Below are 22,753 nucleotides of genomic sequence, written 5' to 3' on the forward strand. Positions count from 1 at the left end.
GTATTGACACGTTGGGGCCCCCTTGGAACGTTGGCCATGGGGAGGTGGAGCGTAGTCAACCCCAGAACAAATTCTGAGGGACAGATTAGGTAGGTTGGAAATCTGGAATGATTCAGACTACTGGAGCCCCAGGGTATATATACACTTGCAAGTCCAATCAAAGTATAGAGAATTAAGAACAACCCTAATGATAACTCCCATCCATATGATAATATTCAGTTTACAAAGCATTTTCTACTTATAACAACCCTAAGAAACAAATAGTGCAAGTAGCATTATTCCTATTTTACAGACGAGAAAAACTGAGTTTAAGCTACTTCTGGTCATACAGCTGGTGTGTCAGAGCTAAGGTTTAAATCTAGGTCTCTTCGCTATCAGTACAATATATTTCTACCACACCAAGTCCTTTATTATTTTATCATACTGCTTTTAGCTAGGACTAATGCCTGTGGAAAAAAATCCTATAATGCTTCTTGGTAATGCTTTTATAGTCCATTCTCTATTTCCCTGCTAATGGAGGTGAACCATAAGAAGTACAGAAAATTCAAAGGGCAAAAAAACCAAAAAATCATTTCTGTTTGCCTTTGGAGTTCGTGATGAAATCCTGGTCCCTTGCTTCCCCTCATAACCAGCAGAACTGGCATTCTTGATTTTGTCTTTCTTGGGATAATTTGATAAATTTGCATTCTCTGGTGAATGCCAACTGAGAAGGGAGGCATTGTGGTTCAATGGAAAGAGCACTCAGTTTGAAGTCTTAGACCTGAATTCAAACCCCAGCTCTGTCACTTATTGCCTTTATGAATTTGGGCAAGTTATTTTACTTCTCTGGGTCTCAGTTTCCTCATCAATGAATAGATGAGCTCTAAGGTCTTTTCTCATTCCAAGGAGAAAGGCATTGTGAATAATCCACAGAGTACAGAATTACTGCGTGGCTAACTGATCCTTGACTATGTTTTGGGACCCTGCTGGTCATAAAGGAAGAAAACACTTCTCTCACTGACCCATACTCTCCCATTCTGAAACCACTCTCTCTCTAAATTTGTCAAATCCATCAAGCTTGGAAATTTAATCTTTCTCAGTTAGGGAGCACCATGGCAGACTTCAAGAAATCAGACTGGTTATGGCAATAGAGGTCAAGACTAAACATAGCCCATAGACTAACCAGTTGCTATGGTTAACCTTTTATCCCCGCCATGTTCTACCTCAGCTTGGGTGGCCAAACTGGTGGAAATCAGCTAAGGGTCTTTTCAGTAGACAAAGGTTGCTAAAGGGGATTTAAGAAACTTACTCTTCCAAAGGGCTGACTCAAGGACCTTTAAGAAACAAGGTAGAAGGATAGATAGAACAGTGGACTTGGGGGCAAGAAGTCCAGGGTTCAAATTCCACCTCAGACACTTGCCATGTGACCATGGGCAAATCTCTTAGCCTCTTTATGACTCAGTTTCTTTATCTATAAAATGGGGATAAGAATAGCACCTATCTCACAGGGTTGTTGTGAGGATAAAATGAAATAACCTATCTGACACTAACAAATATGTCATTCTAATAAAGTCAACTGTTGTTACCCTTATTTCACTCGCCTTCCCCCCTATGCCAATAGGACTGGGTTGGCATGTAACTAGATATTTAAGGGGAGAGTCAGGATCAGGGTAATACCAAACCTAGAGCTGACATGCCTGATCCTGAGAGACTGTCTCTTCGGAGGAGAACAGAGGCAATTGTCTAGCCAAGTCAAACCATTTAAATATTTATGTAAGAAATAGCCAAATAGTTGGGACCAAGATATGTATTCTTTTCTTTAATTATGCAGAAAGTTCTCTCAGTTTTTCATTTTTACTTTGCCTGTTTAGACATAGCTTTATCTAACCATCTAACCAGGGGAACCTCTGGAATCTATTATGACTCCCAAGTATCTGGGGTCTGCATCCTGCAGAGGAAAATTGACCTATGAATAGGATCTTCAAGAGATGTGGAATAGTTGATAACATTTCTATAAGCAAATTTCTCTGCACCCAGCCCCTTGCCATCCCAGACCTGGCTTGAGTTCTAGCTTCCTTCATTCAATAGATAAGATTGCAGAACCATAAAATCATAGAATTTTAGAATTTAGAAAAGAACTCAGAGGTCATCTAATCCAGGATTTAGATTTATAGAAAGGATTCCTTTCTATAATATATCACCTTGTAAGGCAATCCATTCCACTTTCTAAGTTTTTTCTTATATGCTACCCATATAAGCTTTATGAAGCTTTTATTTCTGAAATGATTGAAAATATTTTTTTCTTTCTTTGTGCCTTGATCGCTGTTGTCTATGCCCTTCATATTTGTGGGTGGTGCAGAGGATATAGCATGAGGCTCTGAACCAGGAAGACCTGCCTCAAATATTTATCTAGCAATGTGAACCTGGGCAAGTGACTTAGTCTCTTTCAACCTCAATTTCTTTATTTGTAAAATGGGGATAATAATAACACCTACCCTCTGGGTTTGTGAGGATCAAATAAATTAACATTAGTGAAATGCTTTGCAAATATTAAAGTGTTATATTAATGTTACCTATTATTATTCATAGGTATTTCTCATTCCCAATCCAAAAAAGGAGATTTATCCTTTTCTGAGTACCGGGCCTTTTGTCTATCGATAATTTTTGTGTTCTCTTCCCTTCTCTTGATCTATATACAAACAAAAGAGATTAGCTCCCCCGCTTCCCCCATGCTTTTAAACAGGTAGGTCTCAGAAATTGGCTCCCTAAAGCTGGCACGTAGAGCCTCATGATTACGTTATTTTATTATCGAACCTTTCATGGAAACACTCAAATAAAAAGACAAGATGCTGTACTCTGCTATGTTGATGGTTTGAGTAACAATAATGTGTGCCCAGAAGAAAAAAAAAAAGACATTCAGAGCACAAAGAATTTTCCAAACACTGCCTTAATGGATGGCACTGTGTGCACAATTCATTAATACGGAGGAGGTTATTAATGGGTATAAACAGGGATCTCTGGAAGTGCTTGGCCACAGGGCAAGCTGATCTGAAGGCTGCTTCAGAAGAAGCTCTCTGCCTGCTACATTTAGTCTCAGCTTCCTCTAACCTGTGATCCATAGTGCAGGGGATAAGGAGGAAAATAATTACAGTTGCCAGGGAATGACTTTCATAATTCACTCCAGGCTCCACTTCTTGTGAGTTATAGCCTCTGTTCTCCCTCCATTTGTGAAGCACTGCTGTGCCATTGATAGAAAAGTGCTATCACGTCATATATCAAAGCCCATCTTTCCCAAGCAGACGGAGAAACAGTTTCCCGGGGTTGCTTGCTCTCACGGTTGTGGCTGTGAGCGTTTTATGGGGACTTCATCATATGGTGTCAGATGCAAACATGGAGATGTTGCTGGATGGAGAGACGTAAGCAGGGCATGAAGGGAGAGGAAAATGGAAGTGGGATGTCTCAAGGCCCTTCTGAATAGAATTATGAGAACTAATATTAATATTTCACTTCATGTATACAATTTTTCTTGATCCTCACAATGGTCCTGTGAAGTAGGTAGCTCAAGGGTAATTATTCCAAGTTTTAAAAAGAAGGAAGAGAAGTTAAGCAGGGCTGCCCAAGGTCGTGTGATCAGTCAGTGGCAGAGCTGGTGCTTACACCCAGGGTACCTGACTCCTCAGTTCAGTTCTTTTTCCATCACACCATATGGGATGGGATCCAGTTCTATATATTCTCATGAAGAAATGAATTAAAAGATTTATTAAGTGTTCACCAGATGCTAAGATGAGTAGTTAGGTGGGATCATAGATAGAGCACTGGGCCTCAGACTCAGGAGGACCTGAGTTCAAATCCGGCCTCAGTTGTGTGACCCTGCACAAGTTACTTAACCCTGCTTGCCTCAGTTTCCTCATCTGTAAAATGAGGTTCAGGAGGATATGGCAAATCACTCTAGTATCTTTGTCAAGAAAACCCCAAATAGGGTCATGGAGAGTTGGACATAACTGAACAGCAACAACAATTGGTTAAGTGCTGAAGCTACAAATGCCCAAGTGAAGAAAATGTTTATCCTCCTGAAAGGGGAGATAATACATTCATGAACATAATGGTGGTTGAGGGACTTATTTTGTTTTGAAAAGTTGGTGGGATGCTGAGTAAAGCCATAGGAGAATAGATTGATTTTGTTTAATTCAGTAGATTGATACTGTGTCCTTCCTGGGAATAATGATATAATTGATTTGATTGTGGTTCCAGAATTGAAAACAAGGAACAGGGCAGGTCAAGGATCTGAGGCAGTGGCATGGTGGTTATGGCGATTGGTGAAGAGTTGTTGGCTGAAAAGTGAATTGAAGCTGACTGGAGGTGAACCAAAATGTAGTGGGTGACGGAGACTTATCAGGACAGCAGGGCCCTAGGAGTTTTGGAGATGAGGGGTTAAGCCGTCCAGGTCTTGGCTTCTGTTCCTTGTAGCATGGCAGTGTTTCAGTAGTTGGCTAGGGAGCATGCTTTGTATTGAAAGGGAAAAATAGTCAGGTTGGACTGAATGCTACTGATCCAGCCACACTAGGAGAAAAACACATTGCTGGAGCTATTATTTAATTTCCTTTTGGTTCAATAGATGTTTATTAAGTTTCTGTTATGTAGAAGGCACTGTGCTAGGTGCTGGTGATAAAAGACACAAGTCAAAAATAAGTTTTGATTTTCAAGGAGCTCATATTTTCAGTGGAAATAGATAAACTCAAGATGATTTAAGGATAGAGAAATTACTAGCAACTACAGACATCTGGAAAGGCTTTTTGGAGGAGCTGACACCTGATTAGTCTTCAAGGAAGACTAGCAGCCCAAGAGGTGAAGGTGAGGAACAAATAAATTCTAGGCCTGGACAAGAAAATGAGTTGATGGAAAAACTAGGAGGCCAGTCTGGATGGAATGAAGAGTGTGTAAAGGGATGTGGTGAAATAAGTCTGCAAAACCTGGGGAGAGCTTGTTTAGACCTGTGATTATTTTCTATTTTGTCAGGAGTATGGAGGACAGATTGTAATGGAAAAGGACTGCAAACAGAGAAACCAATTAGGAAGCCACTGAATGGTTCAGTTGAGAAGTGATGAGCACCTGAACTAGGTAGGGTGATTGTAATGTGAGTAGAGAGAAGGATATGGTTGCAAAAGGTGTTGTGAATAGGATTGGCAACTGACTGGAAATGGAGAGCTTGGAGGCAATGGAAAGAGTTGAGGATGACTTTGAGGTTTCGAAAGTGGACAAAAAGGATGATTTTACTTTCAAAAGAGACTAAGAAGTCTGGAGGAGATGCAGATTTAGAGGGAAAGATAATGAATTCTGCTTTGGACATATTAAGTTTAAGATACCTATGGGCCATCTGTGTGTAGATACCTTGCTTGGTAAAATGTGGGGGTTAGGTTAGTTGGCTTCTCAGCTTCCTTTCAATCTAAATCTGTGGGAGAGATCAGTGCTGGTTACATAGATAATGGAGTCATCTGCATGGAAATGGAAATTGAACTGATAGGAACTGAGAAGGTCTTTAAGAAAGAGTGGAGAGTGGAAGAAATGGGACTGAGAAGGCACAAAAGATGATTCAATGAAGGATTCTGAAGACTGATCAAATTACTGGAGAACCAGGAAAGAATGGCATAAAGGGGGGTTATCAAAATGTTAAAAGTTATAGAAAGGTAAAACCTTCTGAAAAAGGCCATTACACTCAACAATCAACAAATCTAAGATGTTGTTGGTAGGAGAAAAGTTTCAGGTGATGGTTGAAGCCCAAGTCAGGTGGTGAAGGGTGAGGAAGTGGGTTCAGTTTTCCTAGACTGGATTAGAAGCCAGGCATATTTCATTATTTTGTTGCCTCTTCCACAGAATGCTAATTTTCTTCTTTCTGAAGCAGCCTTCAGTCTTTCAAGGGCGCAACCAAATCTTCAATATTGATTTTATAACCAACAATGTATGCTCCCTTGTATGGTGTGATATGGTGGAAAAGCACCATGAATTTGGGGTCAAAGGATCTGCTACTTTACCTGTGTGACCCTGGGCAAGTCATGTAAACTACCTTGTCCTCAGTTTCTTTATCTGTAAAATGAAGAGATTGGAGTAGGTGGCCTTTAAGGTCTTTTTCAGGAGGAAATCTATGAATAAGACTGTAGAGTTCCTAATAAGGACAATAACAACACCACCTAGCATTTATATAGTGCTTTAAGATTCATAAAACACTATAAATGTTATCTCTGTTTGTTCTTATAACCATTCTAAGAAGTAGGTATCATTATCCCCATTTAACTGATGAAGCAACTGAGGGAGACAAAGGTTAAATAACTTGCTCAGAGGCACATAGCTTTGAAATGTTTGAGGGCAGATTTGAACTCAGGTCTTTCCTGACTCCAGGTCCAGAGCTTTATCTACTGGGTCACCTACCTGCCTAGGTGACAACTTCTGCCTTACAGAATATCTGAGTAGGCTATAGAGGTAGCTAGGTGACTCAGTGGGTAGAGCTCCAGGTCTAGAGACAGCAAAACCTCAGTTCAAATCTGGCCTCTGATACTTATTAGCTGTGTGACTCTGGGCATGTCATTTAACTTCTGTTTGCCTTCATTTCCTCATCTATAAAATGGGGAATAATGATAGCACTTGCCTCTCAGGATCGTTGTGAGGATTAAATGAGATAATATTTGTAAATAAGTGTAATAATTGTAAATTGTAAACAAATAATTGTAAATGAGATAATAATTAGCACAATGCCTGGTACATAATAAGCACTAAGTAAATGTTACTTACATTATTATTATTACTAACGTTATTATTCAGGGGTAGCTAGATCATTATTTGGATAAGTGGATTCATAGATTCCAATGGGGCCTGGTTGGCTTAGTTGACTGGAAATCAAAAAGGTGATGAGATGTTGAGTAGACTAGGTTTGTGGGCTCAGTCTTCGCCAGGAGGTTGTAGCTAGATTGACACAAATCTATTCCAGTCCCAAACAATCTGAAACTTATGTCCTACTGATGATGGATCAATGGTGCCTTCTGTGTATATGACAAAAGGATGGAAGGCCATATTATGTCAGAACGAGAAGGAAACTTCAAGATTATCTGAGATACCTTCTATCCACCCATTGGATATTTTATGGATGAGGACACAGGCTCGGGGAGAAGTTAAGTGACTTACTCAAGGTGATCGAGTTAGGACTAGAATCCAGGATCTCTCCACAATTACCTGTACCTCTGTCTCCAGTTACCTTGTTTATAGAAATCTTTGCAGGAAACTGGGTGGGATTATTCAGCTTTCCAAATCCCATTTCCCTTTCCACAAGCCATTTTCTATGGGCACTGATGTATTTGCCCTTCTTACTAATCAATGGGGCACTGGAATGTGTGGAGCTGAGCCTGGCAGATTTCTTGTGGGTACTCAGAGGTAGAGAAAGATCTCAGCTATTTTTGAGAGAACTGGGTTTTAGGTAGAGAATATTGCAGCTTGTGGATGACTTGATGAGGTCTAAATGCAATATATCTAACCTGTCAGACTGAAAAGAATGTTATGTCATTGCCAGAGAAACCCTCTGCCCCTCTGGACGTCAATGTCCTTTGTATTGACTGTAACTAAGTATTATTTAGATAGGACATCTATAGAACCTTAATAACCTAACTCATCTGGTGTAAGGCTATGTTGTATATAAACAACACATGTTTTTATAAACAACTTTCCGTTCTGTAGAAGCATGTCTATGTACACACGGATTGGGCAGACACACAGCATTCCTGATTGCTCCGGTAAATGTTTTTTGGCATTCTGGCATTGTACTGACTACACTTCTGGCTGATTGACCAAATGCTTCATCTTGTAACCAACCAGTTGCTGGGGTGTTGACCAGAAATAGTCTTGCTCCTAGAGGGGAGAAAAGAATTGAAAACAAAACAAAAACACTAAATTGCCTGACAGATAGATACAAGTGGCTTTGTTTGGCCTCTGTTTATTGGAAAATTAACTTTGTCATGGCATCCAAAAACTTATGACTGAAAATATGTTGGGCTTTCTTGAACATTTCCAGTCAAACATTGCTTTCTGTGAAATGAAGGGGATTTGGGGTTGTGACCTAGAGAAAGATATTAATATATTTAAAAAAACCCCAACAACTTGAGCTAAGAAGAAAAACAAAACTTTAAAAATCAAATAATTCAGGGCTTGCAGCCTCACTTATCTCCTTTCTTCCACTTCATCTGAACATTAAGAAAAGAATAAAGCATGCAAAAGAGTTCTATTTGCAACCAAAATTGTGGTTGAAGTGTCTTTGCAATTAAAATGTGCTATCCGCAGAGATAAGACAGAGCTAATTTAATTTTTCCTGTCAGTCTCTGTAGTAGATCAATTAAACTGCCAAGCAGATCAAATATTTCAGACTGTATTTATTACATTAAGTATTTATGTTCAGGCTGAGCCTTTAAAGCATGATGTCATATAGGAATGTAGGGGGTTTAGATCAATTCAGCAGAATTTGCTGTAACTTAATGGAAATCTAATTGTGTGTTTTAATTTAGTATCCAGGAGGTAGTATGTTCTCAAAACAAACCAATTCACTGACTGCTTTTGAAATGTAAGATGGGATCATTCTTCCTTTTCCAGACCCCTTTGGTGTTTGAATCTGTTGGTTGTATTGGATGGAATGAATTTCATAGCTATTTAAAAAATACACATACCAGTCTGTTAAGCAGATATTCTGCAAGTATTTGAAACTCTTCAGAGCCTGGAGAAATGGGATCTGGGCAAAGCAGTTCATGAGTGAATGATGTGTGATATGTCCAGATCTGCACATTTGCTAGCTCAACAGTTATAGATAATGCACAACCTAAGGTTTGAGTAGAAGTAGTAGATTGTATGCTGTAGTAGAGTGTATGAGTAGTAGACTGATGCTGAAGACTGATGCATATTTTATTCCTTGCCAGCTATTGAGGGCCTCTTAATCCTAAAGGAGAGAGTCTATTCCCACTGCTCTATAGGTCGAATACAGGATAGAATGAAAAGGAGAGATTTAAAAAAGTTCTTATTGCCCTCCTATAGAGATTCCACATTTGATTTCTATAAATTCAAAGATGGAATGTGAAGATTTCATGTCAATTGTTTCTGCAAAATGAACTGATGGGATGAATAATGCATTACTTTTAGGTGTAAGAGATTCATTCATTGGAGAAATAAATGTAGCCACAAATGGGCATGTTACGTGATATGCCTTTATATTGTGTTAAGGACATAGTCGGTACCCAGTTGATACTTGTGGAACTGAACTGAATGAGGAATGGAGACTAGGTCATAGACTTTTGGGCACCAGTCCTTCCTCACCTGCTTTTTAATTGTATAGAAATTGGCTATCCTCATTTTGACCTTATAGATTTGGCTAAGGGGAAACAGATACAAGAATGCATGCAGAGAAAGAGGATGATGAAGAATTATTCTGACCCTAGTTTCATAGGTTTTTTGTTACAAATGAATAAAAAGAGTCTTTTACCATTTGCTGTACATGGGGCACTAAATATATGCTCTTACTGAATTATCATTTGACTTGTGGCTTGTTAACAAAGGCTACTGCTAAATCTGCCAGCAAAAAGTATACAGGTATTATAATCATGAGAAGCTTTAGAAACCAATAGAAGGGTGAGTCTTAGGGTAGTCAGCAAGTATTTGTTAAGTACCTACTATGTGTCAGGCACTGGGTTAAGTGCTAAGGATATCAAGGAAGGCCAAAAAAAGTCTCTGTTCTCATAAATCTCACATTTTAATGGGAGAGACAATATACAAACAGCTATGTACAAACCAGATATATGCAGGATAAATTGGGGATAATCTCAGAGGTAAGGTACTAGTGTTAAGGGGGATCCAGAAAAGCTTCTTGCAGAAGGTGCTATTTTAGCTGAGCATTAAAGGAAGCCAGGAATGCAGGAGATGGAGATGAGGAGGGAAAGAATTCCAGACAAGCAAGAGGGTTGGTGGAAAGAAAGAATACTTTGTATGAGGGGCAGTAGATTGTAGAGGATATGGAGGAGAGTAAGGTATAAGAAGACTGGAAAGGTAGGAAAGGGCCAGGTTGTGAAGGGTCTTAACAACCAAACAGGGGGCTTTATCCCTTTAAAAATTTACTATGTGAAGCTAAAAGGCAAAATCACAAATAGTAACTACAACCATAAAGCAATGGGTAGTCATCATATGTAAACTGTGTGAGTAGATGTTAGTCAGTTTGGTAAAACCAGCATGAATGGGTCACTGTCAGGAGCTTGGCTTCCATACATGATGGATAGCATTATGGTAATACAGTCACATGAAGACCCCTGTGTTTTACATTGTAACACCACTTTTATTTCCCATTGTCAAAGGATGGGCATTAAAAAAAAACGAAAGAGACTGGAATTTGCTAACTATGTGAATGAGTTTGACTTTGAAAAATTGTGAAATTCTGGGATCTAGTTTTAAAGAGATGGTTAGTGTACATCTGGAAAGGAAACAGTGATCATAAAAAACAACATGGCATCAAGAACAGGAATTCTTCAACTTCTTATGTAATGATCCTCTTTGGTAGTCTGTTTTTAAATGAATAAAATAAAATGTGCAGGAGTACAAAGGAAATGAATTGTATTGAACCATAGTTAGAATAATATAAAAAAGAAGTTAATGGGCCCCAAGTTAAGAATCCCTGTCCTAAATTAACCTTAATTTTGTAACCATGGTTATTAATTCTATTGATCAGGAAAATTCTATAGATATAGCTTACATGGATTTTACTGTCTGACAGAGCCTCCCCTGCCATTCTTGTAGAAAAGCTGGACACATATGCCCTAGAGAATAGTATAATGAGGCAGATTTGGAACTAGTTAAATGACCAGATCCGAAGAATAGTCATTAATGGTTAGATGTCAATACTGAAAAGTTCTCCAATGAAATTTTTGCTTGGCCTTGTGGAATTGGTTATTTTCAAAATTGATATCTGTATAGAAGCAGAGGTGGTATGTTTATCAGATTCTAGATGACACAAAACTAGCAGGTATAGTTACCATATTGGATAATAGAATCAAGATCCCAAGATCCAAGATATCAGCAGATTAGAACATGGGGCAGAGTCAATGATATGGAAGTCTCACTGGGAAGTGAGAATCTGTCCAGTTTTAATATGCCCTGGTCAGACTGCAGGGCCATTAAGTTCTGGGTACCACCTTGGACATCTTGATGAACATCTAAAGGAGGGTGATAATGATCATGCTAGTAATACAAAGAAACAACAGAGATGCACTACATCACTGCTGCCATAAAAATGTAGCATTTGGATACAGACATGACATGACCTACTGTTAGGGGATTTTATGTTTGAAGCTGGATATTTTTGTGGAATGATAGATGAAAAATTCCCATACTGTGAATACACACTTTAAAATATTCTTTGGAATACTGAAACTAGAGTATTATCAAAGACTGAACTCTTGCTACAATCATTTAGACCTAACAATCTATAAAAAGTCTTAAGTGCAATTTGAATAGATGTCACCATACCACATAAGCATAATACCAAAGCAGCATGGAAGTAAATGCTTTCAGAATATAGAGACATAGCAGAAGAAATAAAAATTAGATGACAGGATGAAGTATGTATCATCCTGATTGTCTTCTACTGGAGTTGTACTGAGCAAGCTATTGAAGATGAGCTTTCATCCTAATACTTTATTCAATGACAAGAACCCAGTTTTGTTTTTTTTTTGTTTTTACAAACTGTGTAGTAGTTCTTAGAAATTAAATACAGCAGAATAGTTGCAGAATAATACTTTGTCCCAGAACCTTTTCTATATCAATTCCATTAGGGAAAAAAGGAATGATTTTCAAATAGCAGTAGTTGCTTCTGGTGTTACAACAAACAAAAACAACAACTACGTTTACCACCATCACCAGCACCACCACTAGAACTACTCCAATTTACATAAGTTTGTAAAGACTGCAAAGTATTTTATACATCATTCAAAGAACCCCCATGTTTGTGCCATATGAGGACAGGCTAAATTGAGAAGGTTTATTTTTTTGGGGGGGGAGGGAGAGACACGCATGCTGGCTATTTTCAAGTTTTGAAGAGATTAGTTTTGGTTTGATTGATCCCAGAAGACAGAAATAACAATGGATAGAAGTTACAGAAGTTTAAGATGGATGCAAGAAAAATTCCCAATAGTTGGCACAATCCCAAGTTGAAGTGGACTGCTCCAGGATGTAGTGGGTTTCTTCATCACTGAAGATCTTCAAGGAAAGGCTACATGACCATTTGTTGGGTATATTTAGGGTAGAGTGTCAAACTCACACCCCTCCAACAAAACTGAATACTACAGCAGAACCAGATTGGAATAAAAATACAGTATAACATAGATAAAGCAAATGGATGGTTTTCTAAAACATATTGTTGCAGGGATCTAGTTCCATTTGAGTTTGGTATCACTGCTTCAGGGAGAACCTTGTTCTTGTATCAGTTAAGCTAAATGGTCTCTGAGTTCCCTTCTAATTCTGAGATATTATAATAGTATGAATTTGTCAGGTAACAAAATTCTATCCCCATAAATATCCCAATTAAAAAAAAAGACAATTTCTGATGGAAAGATTTCTAAAATATGTAATGAGTTACTCTACTTTCTAAAATAGGATGCTCATAATATAACTTTTAAAAAAATGAATTAGCCATTACTATGACCATAAAATTGCATACTTTTAGAGTTGAAAGGACCCTCAGAGATCATTTAATTCAATCCCTACTTGAAGCATGGTCCCTTCTATAACAATTAGTCATTTAGTCTCCACTTATCCTATCTGATGATGGAAAATTTAACACCTATAATTGTTAGAAAAATTTTTCATTTTCAAATGAAAATTTACTACTCTATAATATTTACTGGTTGGTCCCACATCTGGCCTCTGTGGCCAAGCAGGACATATAATATTCTTCTTCAACATGGCAGCCTTTTAAGTATTTGGAAGTTGTGATCATATTCTTTCTTCGGTCTTTTCTTCTCCAGGCTAAACTCCAGTTTTCCTTTAGCCAGACATTGGTATGCTTTTGTGTTACTGTAATATCCTGGTCTGCCTTGAACTCTTAAAATGTGATACCTTAAAAGGAACATCATATTTCTCATCTGGTTTGACCTGAGTAGGTCACAGCAGGATGACCAAACCCCTCATTATTTATACTGTCCTTCTATTAATAAGCTCTCCCTTACTCTTCTTGTTTTTTGTTAGCAAATCACATAATTGACTCTTATGGCATCTATTACCATGCTGCTCTCTAATAGTGTTGCCATTGGGAGCTATTGATGGTTTTAGGGATATTTGCCTCTACACTAAATGCCCCTAGATTGCTTCTGTTATTCTTGTGTATGGTTTTTATAGCTCTTATATCACTTTCCTTTTTGTTCTTCTGTCCTCTAGCACCTCTCCCCTATGCCTCTGATTTGCAGTTTCTACTTTACTGAGAATAGGGAAGCAAGATAACCAACATAGTTAGAATTGTGTTTTTAAAAAGAGTCAATAATCTCTGAGTGAGGGCCTGAGGAGATTTTCCATTAGCAAAGTGCATGTAACTCATAGACAACATATAAACCTGAAGACATTTATTTTGGCCATTGGGAGCACTATTTTATGCATTAATTTGTTTAATCTAGAGTAGATGTGTGGTACTAAACTAGTTGCTTATTATTTTGCATCCTTTCTTAGTTCTTTAGTCAAGTTCAGTATTTAATAAATTTTAATTTAATTTAATAAATTGAATTATTAGTAAATAATTTAATAAATATTTACTATATGCTAAGAGATGTAGATACAGATAAAAGCAGAAAGACAGTCTCTACCCTCAATATGCTTCCATTTTAATGGTGGAAGACAAGATATAAAATTAATCTGAAAAGTGATGGAAGGGGAAACTTAGTCGAGAAAGTCCAGAGTCAGGAATGGAGCCTGGACAGGAATGAAAACATGGCTGACCCGGGCTCTTTCTTTAATATGGAGGGTCTAGGAGGAATGGACCAATCAGAGCAAAGGGCTGCAGGAGGTGGAGTAAATTTTAGAGGGTGGAGAAAAGGCAACATTGGAATGATGGAGAAAGTCAGGAGTGGAGTCCGGAGAAGAATGAGAACCAAGTATCTGAGATACTTGAACAAGTTGGATGAGTATGGCTTTACTATCTATGGTTTGAGATTGCTTAGCTATGAAGAATTTATTCAGGGGACTCATGTTAGTAGGAGCTAGTTTAGTTTTGTGAAGTAGTTTTAAAATGTTTCTTTGTTAGGACAATCCAAGGACACGTTTATGTTAACAAAAACAAAACCTAAAAATGGATCTCTTTAAATGTAAGAAGTGGTGTACATATCTGGCAGAAGTTAGGTCAAGTTGGATGAGAGCTCAGATTGAGTAACATAGAAGTTTAGAGCTGGACAAGATCTTAGGGATTGTCTAACCATGCTCTTCCTTATATAGATCAGGAAACTGAGGTCTAGAGAAGTCAAACCCAAGGTCACATGGTTTGTCAATGGTAAGAGGTAGGATTCAAACTCAGGTCTCTTGACTCAAGCTTCCGTTTTCTTTCTGCTGTGTCATACCATCTTTCAACTAAGAGATTCCATGGTTCTGTGAAATCTATTAGTTACATTTTAAAGTTATAAGACAAGATTTCTGTTCCATTAGGGATACCAGCATTAGGAAAATATCAAAACAAAACAACAACAACAACAACAAAAAAAACCCAAACCAAACCAAACCAAAATACTGGTGACTATAGAAAAGTGGAAGTCACCTTCCTTGTCCTCAGGACCTCTTACCTTCCTTATCCTCAGGACCTCTTACCTTCCTTTTCATCAGGACCTCTTACCTTCTTTATCCTCAGGACCTCTTACCTTCCTTTTCATCAGGACCTCTTCTTTACTGGTTTCTTTGAGAGACTGTCATGTCAAATGTGATGAATTTTTGGTCTTTCTCAATCATTGCCACTATAGGTGACTTTTCATATGCTTAATGACTCACCATCAACAATACTCTGAGTTGTTTTTCAGTAGTAGTGATGGATTTGGAATGAATCATCTAGATTTTATTTTCAACCAGGTTCCCTGGTGCATCTGGTGGATTGCTGTGGGTGGGGAGCAAGGAGTTAATCCTTAGATAGGTATTGGAGCAAAGCTAACTGATTTTTAACAGGAATTGAAGCCAGGATCAAATGAACACAAATTTACTTAACAGCAATGGTGGGTACTGAAGATGTGTTAGGATTTTGGAATCTTTGGCACAGGGTTAGATGTAACTATTGGGGCACCTAGGTGGCCCAGTGGATAAAGGGCCAAGTCTAGAGTTAGGAAGACCTGAATTCCAACAGTCCTTAGACTCTTACTGGCTGTATGACTCTGGGCAAATCACTTAATCTCTTTTTGCCTCAATTTCCTCTTCTGTAAAATGGGGATAATAATAGCACCGATTTCAGGATTGTTGTGAGGATTAATGAGATAATGGTAAAAGGTACAGCACAGTGCTCAGTACATAGGAAGGACCATATAAATGTTGACTATTATTATTATCCATTCTGAATGTTATGTAAATTAAATTGCTAGCAAAGTTCTTTGCTGCTGTTCACTCATTTTTCAGTAGTGTCCAACTCTTTGTGACCCCATTTGGGATTTTCTTGGCAGAGATACTGGAGTGGTTTGCCATTTCCTTCTGTAGCTCATTTTACAGATGAGGGAACTGAGGCAAACAAGGTTAAGTAACTTGCCCAGGGTCACATAGCTAGTAAGTATCTGAGGCTAGATTTGAACTCAGGAAGATGAGTCTTCCTGACCACAAACCTAGGTACTCTATCCACTGGACCACCTAGATGCCCCAGGAAAGGTCTTGACAAGATAATTCTACATATAGTTATGTTTGCAATAATCTCCTTTTGCAGGATAGCTCTTTGTGGAAAGTTCACTGACCTTGAAGGGAGGATACCCAGCTCTGATACATCCACTATGTATCTGTGTCCAGGTCACCTAATCTCCCAGAGCCTCTGGTTCCTCATCTGTTAAATGGAGCTAATATTTCTTTTATTATCTTACCTCATAAGGATTGTAATCTTTAAAGCATCACAACAATGGGGCTATTGTTACTATTTGACAATTATTTGTAATGTAACAGTTGCTACTTGGATTCATGTGTCCCTCATTCCTTACTTCAGAGCAGATGCTAGGGCATGGTGCTGAGAGGAAACAGAATAGATGAAACAGGAAATTTGTTCCTACTGTTAGAAGGTAGGCTAGATGAACTGAAGTGTTCATACTTAACAACTTCCTGGCTTTTTAGAGTTGCTTTGTGCTTTACCATGAAAAATGAGTATTTATGATGACTTGACTGTGGCTCACCACAAGATCGCTTATCTCCTGAGACTTGATTAGTCAGAATGCTAAGAAGATGGGGTTTTTCTTTTTGAATTTTCTGCCGAAGTTTGGGTACCTGATACGATGTAGGAGAGGAGACTGTCTGCAATCTTTAGTTAGGGACTGCGGGTATTGGAAGTGTAAGGGCCATAATTCTGAGTTTCATTTCCTCTTGTCCCAGACTGTAGGTGTAGATGTAAAAATTACAGGAGATTAGATGATAAAAATGCAGCAGGGGAATGTGAATTTTCAGAGGGCCCAGATTCCTGTTTCCTCACTGTGCCATGTAATGTGGAATTGGCTGGGAGTGGCCTGGGAAACAGAAAAATACTCCCTTGTATGAGAGAACATGCTTGGCATGAGTAGCTGATATTGATCTATTATATGTCCTAATAATAAGAGGCATCCCAAAGAGAAATGCTATATTCCAGGAGGTGATGGGTTTCTCCTCAGTGGGGAATCTTCAAACTGGATTACCTCTTGGTATAGGGATTCTTTAAGGAATGTGTTTCACCAGATGACTGCCAAGGTCCCTTCCAACTCTAAAATTCTGTGCTTTGGTGATTTAGCATTTTCAGGATTAAAAAATATTTTACAAATGTTATCTAATTTTATCCTTACAACAACCCAGGAAGGTAGGTACTATTATTAACCCTATTGTGCAGATGAGGGAAACTGAGGCTCAGTGGAGTTAAATGACTTGCCGAGGGTCACACAGCTAGTATACTCCAAGGCAGAAACTTGAGCTTACATTTTCCCCTCTCCAAGTCATGTCATACTGCATAGGAAAATAAAAAGAAAAAAAATGAAAGAAGATGATTTATGTATTGTTCTCATTAAGAAACTAGGATGGACAGAGATTTGTGTGTATCTTCTGCATTAAAACAATATGATAATAGCTCAGTGGATAGAGTGCTGGGCTTGAAGTCAGGAAGACTCATCTTTCTGATTTCCAATCTGGCCTCATACACTTACTAGCTGTGTAACCCTTGGTAAGTCAGTTAACCCTATTTGCCTCAGTTTCCTCATCTATAAAATTTAGAAGTAGCTAAGTGACACAGTGAATAGAACACCAAACCTGGAATCAGGAAGACCTAAGTTCAAATCCAGTCTCAGATACTTATTAACTCTGTGATCCCAGCCAAGTCCCTGTTTGCATTACTTTCCTCATCTGTAAAATGATAGTTTCCAACTTTGTACCTTCTCTCTTCAAGCACCAAGAGGTTCACTATGATGGTCTCCTCCTTCTGTAGGTTCTACCAGGTCACTGTGGCCCCTGGGCAAGATCAGAGCAGAACACCATGAGGTTTTGGATATTTATCACTATCCAGAATTGGCAATTGGAATAAGAACATAGGAACTAGATAGGATGGTGAAAATGAATTCCTGTTCTTTTGGTTCCCTACTGAATCTACCTGAGTTCTTTTGATTGAGGACTGAGAGAATTTTTTACAATGAGAAGTTTTTTGTAGAAAATTTAGCAGAATCATTCTTTAATCTTGGCCTCTGTTTCTTCATCTATAAAATGTGGAGTTTAGACAGTGGTATAGTGGAATAAATACTGGCTCCAGTTAGAGGCCCTGAGTTCAAATTTCCCTCTGACACTTACTGTCTGTGTGGCCTTGTGCAAATCAACTCATCTGTTTGAATGTTAGTTTCCTCTTCTCTAAAATAGTATTTTGGATTAGACAGCCTCTGAGGTCCCTTACAGTTCTGAATCTATGATCCTATATCAGATCCAAGACCTTTCTGAATTCTGATACTATGAATTAACTCATATCCTTTAAACCTTTTGGTTTTATTTTTGAAATTGGGTAGTTTTTTATTGGAAATTTCAAGTGTGATATAAAAGTCCTTCTCTTGAGTAGACTCAGGAGAACCTAACATTTCAGTAAAAAAAAAAAAAAAAAAGCCATAATACTTGCCTCCTGCAGGTTATTATGTCAATTACTAAGTCATGGGCCATTTAACTCATTACTGGCTGCTTAAATGAGAGAGTGCACCCTTGGCTTAGGGGAACACATCAGCTTGAGATGTACTGTCACATCCCTTTATGTCAGGCAGAAGGAAAACACATGATTTGACTAGATAGACAAGGGTCAGTGCTTGAATCTGCTTTACAAAACAGCTGGAATTGGACATGATCATTCTGCCTGAAGTAAAACCCATTTTGGGTTCTCAACCAAGGTGGAAACCTTTTTTTCTGAGTTGTCTGAGTCACTCTTGAGTATTGTCCCATTTAGACATGAAGGGAATATTTGGCATTTTTGTCCTAATTCTCATAATTTGCATTTCTTTCCTCCCCTGGTGCCATGCCCCTTGCTCCCCAAAGCCAATGGTGTCCGCCCTCCTTAGTCTGGTGTTTTCAGTGCTGCTGTTTGGGCCACCTAGGCTCTGAATTTGACCTGAAGCAAGACATTTCACTACTAGGGATTTATGTATTGCCATCTATAAAATGACACAAACAATGAATTGCAGATATTACTGATGGGGAGTCCATTTTACTTCCCAAATTTTGAGATTATTGATTACTCACTATCAGAACAGATCACTTGGTTGCCAACTCAATATGGGGTGCTTGAGCTTATATTGGCTTTCAAATCCCTCCTTTTCCTGTTCCAGTTTTTCCTAGAACAAGATGTAGGAGTTTGAGTTGGGGCTTCAGAGCCTACAGTCCTAAAAGGAAAGAGGAAAGGGTAACTTTCCCTTCCCTCTTCTTCCTTTGTGTTCCCATATTTTATTATTCTGTTTCCTATCCTCTCTGAGAAATAAAATGATCATCTCTACCCATTTTTTCCATGAGAAAACAAACACTCACACCATAACATCACCCCTTCATGTTTTATCTATTTTAATTTTTTATTTTCATTTTTCTATTCATTTATTCATATTTTTAGCTATTCTAAAAGGCCAAGAGATATCAGCAAAGAATAAACCATGGAAACTAAACTCTTCAGCTGCCTTGGAAGTAAAGTTTGTGGCAGAAGGCTGCATGTAGCCTTTGATTTTGTTCTGCCCTGAAAATGTCTACAGGGGTGGGGAATCTATGGCCTTGAGGCCATGTGTGGCCCCCTATGTCCTCAAGTATGGCCCTTTGAATCCAAAGGGGATTTATTCTGTGAAGTTTGGATTTAGGCAAAGGGCTTCACTTGAGGACCTAGAGGGCCACGTGAGGTATCAAGGTCACAGGTTCCCCCACCCCTGGTGTAGTATATATGGCCAGCTCCCTTCTTTCTCATCAATAAGTCCACATGCAATCTATTCGATCCGGTAACGCTCTCCCATGATGTCCATCTAATGAAAGTTGTTTGTTGGAAATGAGTGTCGACAAATTTTCTCTGACAGATTGTTTGAGTCTGCACATTAGTCACTCCTCCTATTCTACTCTGGGCAAAAGAAAATTCATGTTGAGTTTTAGCTAAGGATACTCAGACAGAGCTAGCATTCCATGTTGCTTTTTCCTTAATGATTGTTTCACTCTTCAGCATTCCAGATAGCCAAAATCTCAAAGCAAACTCACTTGTAAGAAGAGGCAAGTTACCTAGGATTGTACCAGATTTTCATGTATTTAAAGCTGAAAGGGATCTCAAAGGTCACTGAATCTGGCCCCTCTGTTTTTATAGATGCACACACTGAGGACCAGAGAAATTAAGTGATTGTCTAAGGTCACACAGAGTAGTAAATGGAAGAGTTGGAATTTAAATATAGATTCTGTGATTAAATCTGTCATGCTTTCCATTGTACCAGATTGTACTAAAGCTAGTTGATTTAAGACCCATTGGGTGTTGGCAAGAGAGGTGGAAGGTTTTTCCTGTGGTTCTATAGTGAAAGAATGTATAAGAATCCTGATACCTTGTTTGGAGTACAGATGCATATCCTTCTTGGTATCTTTCATGACAGGTCTAGAAAGTTCCCACAGAGGTTATTTGATTTATATCTAAATCAGGAAGGAGCATCTACCAACTTAAAGGAGGGATGTTCCAATATTTTTCTTACCAATGTAGCTCGGTATCAACAGTGCTCTTGTTCAGTCATTTTAGTCATGTTTGACTCTTTGTTACTGCTTTTGGAGTTCTCTTGGCAGAGATGCTGGAGTAGTTTTCTCTTTCTTCCTCTAGTTCATTTTACAGATGAGGAAAGTAATGCAAACAGGGACTTGGCTGGGATCACAGAGTTAATGAGTATATGAGACTGGATTTGAACTTAGGTCTTCCTGATTCCAGGTTTGATGTTCTATCCACTGTGTCACTTAGCTGCTTCTAAATTTTATGGATGAGGAAACTGAGGCAAATAGGGTTAACTGACCTGCCAAGGGTTACACAGCTAATAAGTGTATGAGGCCAGATTGGAAGTCAGAAAGATGAGTCTTCCTGACTTCAAGGCCAGCACTCTATCCACTGAGCCATCTAGTGCCCCATCAATGTCTCTATCAAGGAAAAAATTATTTCTCATCCTTATTTAGATGTTCATTTGGTATGTATATATTAGGCATGGCACTCTCTGAAGGCAGAGGGATAGACTTTCGAATAGTAGCACACTTCCATAGGTCATTCAGGTTTGCACAGTATCTTCTATCCAACTACTCTTTGGGTAGGCATTGAAGTTATTTCAAGCCAAATTTTATTTATGGGGAAACTGAGACTCAGAGAAGTTAAATGTTTTGTTCAGCATCATACAACTTATACATGTAGGCAGGGCCTAGCTTATACTCAGGTCTCTCCTAATTGTAGCTTTTGTATCCTTTATGCGATTCCAGACTGGTCACTCTAGTGCAGCATCCTTATGGTTTCAAGCCTATGTTCCCTTGCCCAAACCTCAGCAGAGAGGAGGTCCTTTAGAGTCGTCACCATTAATAATTCAATTCAATTAAAAAACCATTTATTAAGTGACTACAATTTGAACATCATTGTGCTATGTTCTGGATATAAAAGGAGATGGGAATAAAAAAACCAGTCCCTACTCTTAAGGAGCATAGATTCTGGGTGTTAGGAGGTGAGGAGGAGGAGATAGAACATGGAGATACATACAAGATAAATTGGGGAGGGAGAGTGCTAGTAATTAGGGAGTTCAGGAAAGGTTTGTAGCAGGTGGCAGTTGAATGGAACTTTGGGGAAAGCTACGAGGTCTAAGAGGTGAAGGTGAGGAGGGAGAATGTTCAGGCATGGAAGACAGACGGGTCTGTACAAGAGCAGTGAGGTGGCAGATGGAAGCCCATGTTCAGAGAGCAGCGAGTGGGATTGACAGATATCTGGAGATGGTATGGTTTGGTCATATTAGAACTGAGTTGAATGGTGTGTGTGTGTGTGTGTGTGTGTGTGTGTGTGTGTGTGTGTGTGTGTGTGTGTGTGTGTGTGTGTGTGTGTTATTACTCCTCAGGGTGTATCCCAGAACACTTAGTATTTCCTAATCCTAGAATTTACTCTGAAGTGGGAATGGTGAATTTGAACAAGATTAGAGATAAATGAGGATTTAGGGTCTGGTTAGGGATGTCTATAGTTCTCAATAAAATTGAACTAGGGAATTAAGAAGTGATAGAAAGGAGGTTTGTAACAGTGTCCTACTGGGACTATTCACTCTCACCCCTAGAAGGCATAATATTTTATGTTATGCATTTAATACTCATTCTTGTGCTAGAAATGACCACATTTCCCAATTCCAACTGCACCTGAAAGGCCAATGCCACAGATCCCCAGTGGCAAAGTGTAATGGGATCACTATAGTCTCTGTTTTGCTGTTACTGCTACCATTGACTGTGTATGAATTACCTGCTTCAGTATTGGTTTCACAAATGCTTTATATTTGTTCACAAAACTGCTACCATCTCAGTGAGCATCAAGAATCACTAAACACTTTCAAAATATGATGCTAGGAATCCTCAGCAGATCTAAGATCAGAAAGTGTTCAACCTGAAAAGAACATTAGAGATCACTAAGTTAATCCATTCATTTTACATAGAAGGAGACTGAGGCTCAGAGTGGTTAAATGACTTTCCAAATGTTACACAGATAGTGAGGGACCAAACTCAGATTTAAACTAATTCTCCTTATTGTCCCTCCTGGTATTCATATTACTTTTAGTGTTCCCATTGGGTGGAGAAGAGGGAAGAAAATATATAACAAGGAAAGTATTATACTGTCTCTCTATTGGGAAAGCTGAGGTCTGTAGAAGCTAAGTGATTTGCCCTAGGTAAAACAGTGGTAAGGGACAAAACTGAGATCTGAATCTGTCCAGGAAGCCATTTTGCCTCTGGTGAATGCATTGGGTAGAAAGGAAAGAAGAAAAAAAAAAAGATAAGAAAGCTTATCCTGTCTTTAAGATGGGAAACCTGAGGACTATAAAGATGAAATGACTTGGGGTAGCTAGATGGG

The 22,753-nt window shown here is 38.7% G+C and overlaps 1 protein-coding gene across 1 annotated transcript in view; it reads left to right on the plus strand.

Annotated features, from left to right (window-relative positions):
- The window catches only part of DRGX (dorsal root ganglia homeobox), a 45,847-nt gene that overhangs the window by 21,904 nt on the left and 1,190 nt on the right, over positions 1-22,753 (plus strand). The window lies entirely within an intron of this gene.

The sequence above is a fragment of the Notamacropus eugenii genome, chromosome 1, assembly GCF_028372415.1.
Source record: "Notamacropus eugenii isolate mMacEug1 chromosome 1, mMacEug1.pri_v2, whole genome shotgun sequence".
Classification (NCBI taxonomy): Eukaryota; Metazoa; Chordata; class Mammalia; order Diprotodontia; family Macropodidae; genus Notamacropus; species Notamacropus eugenii.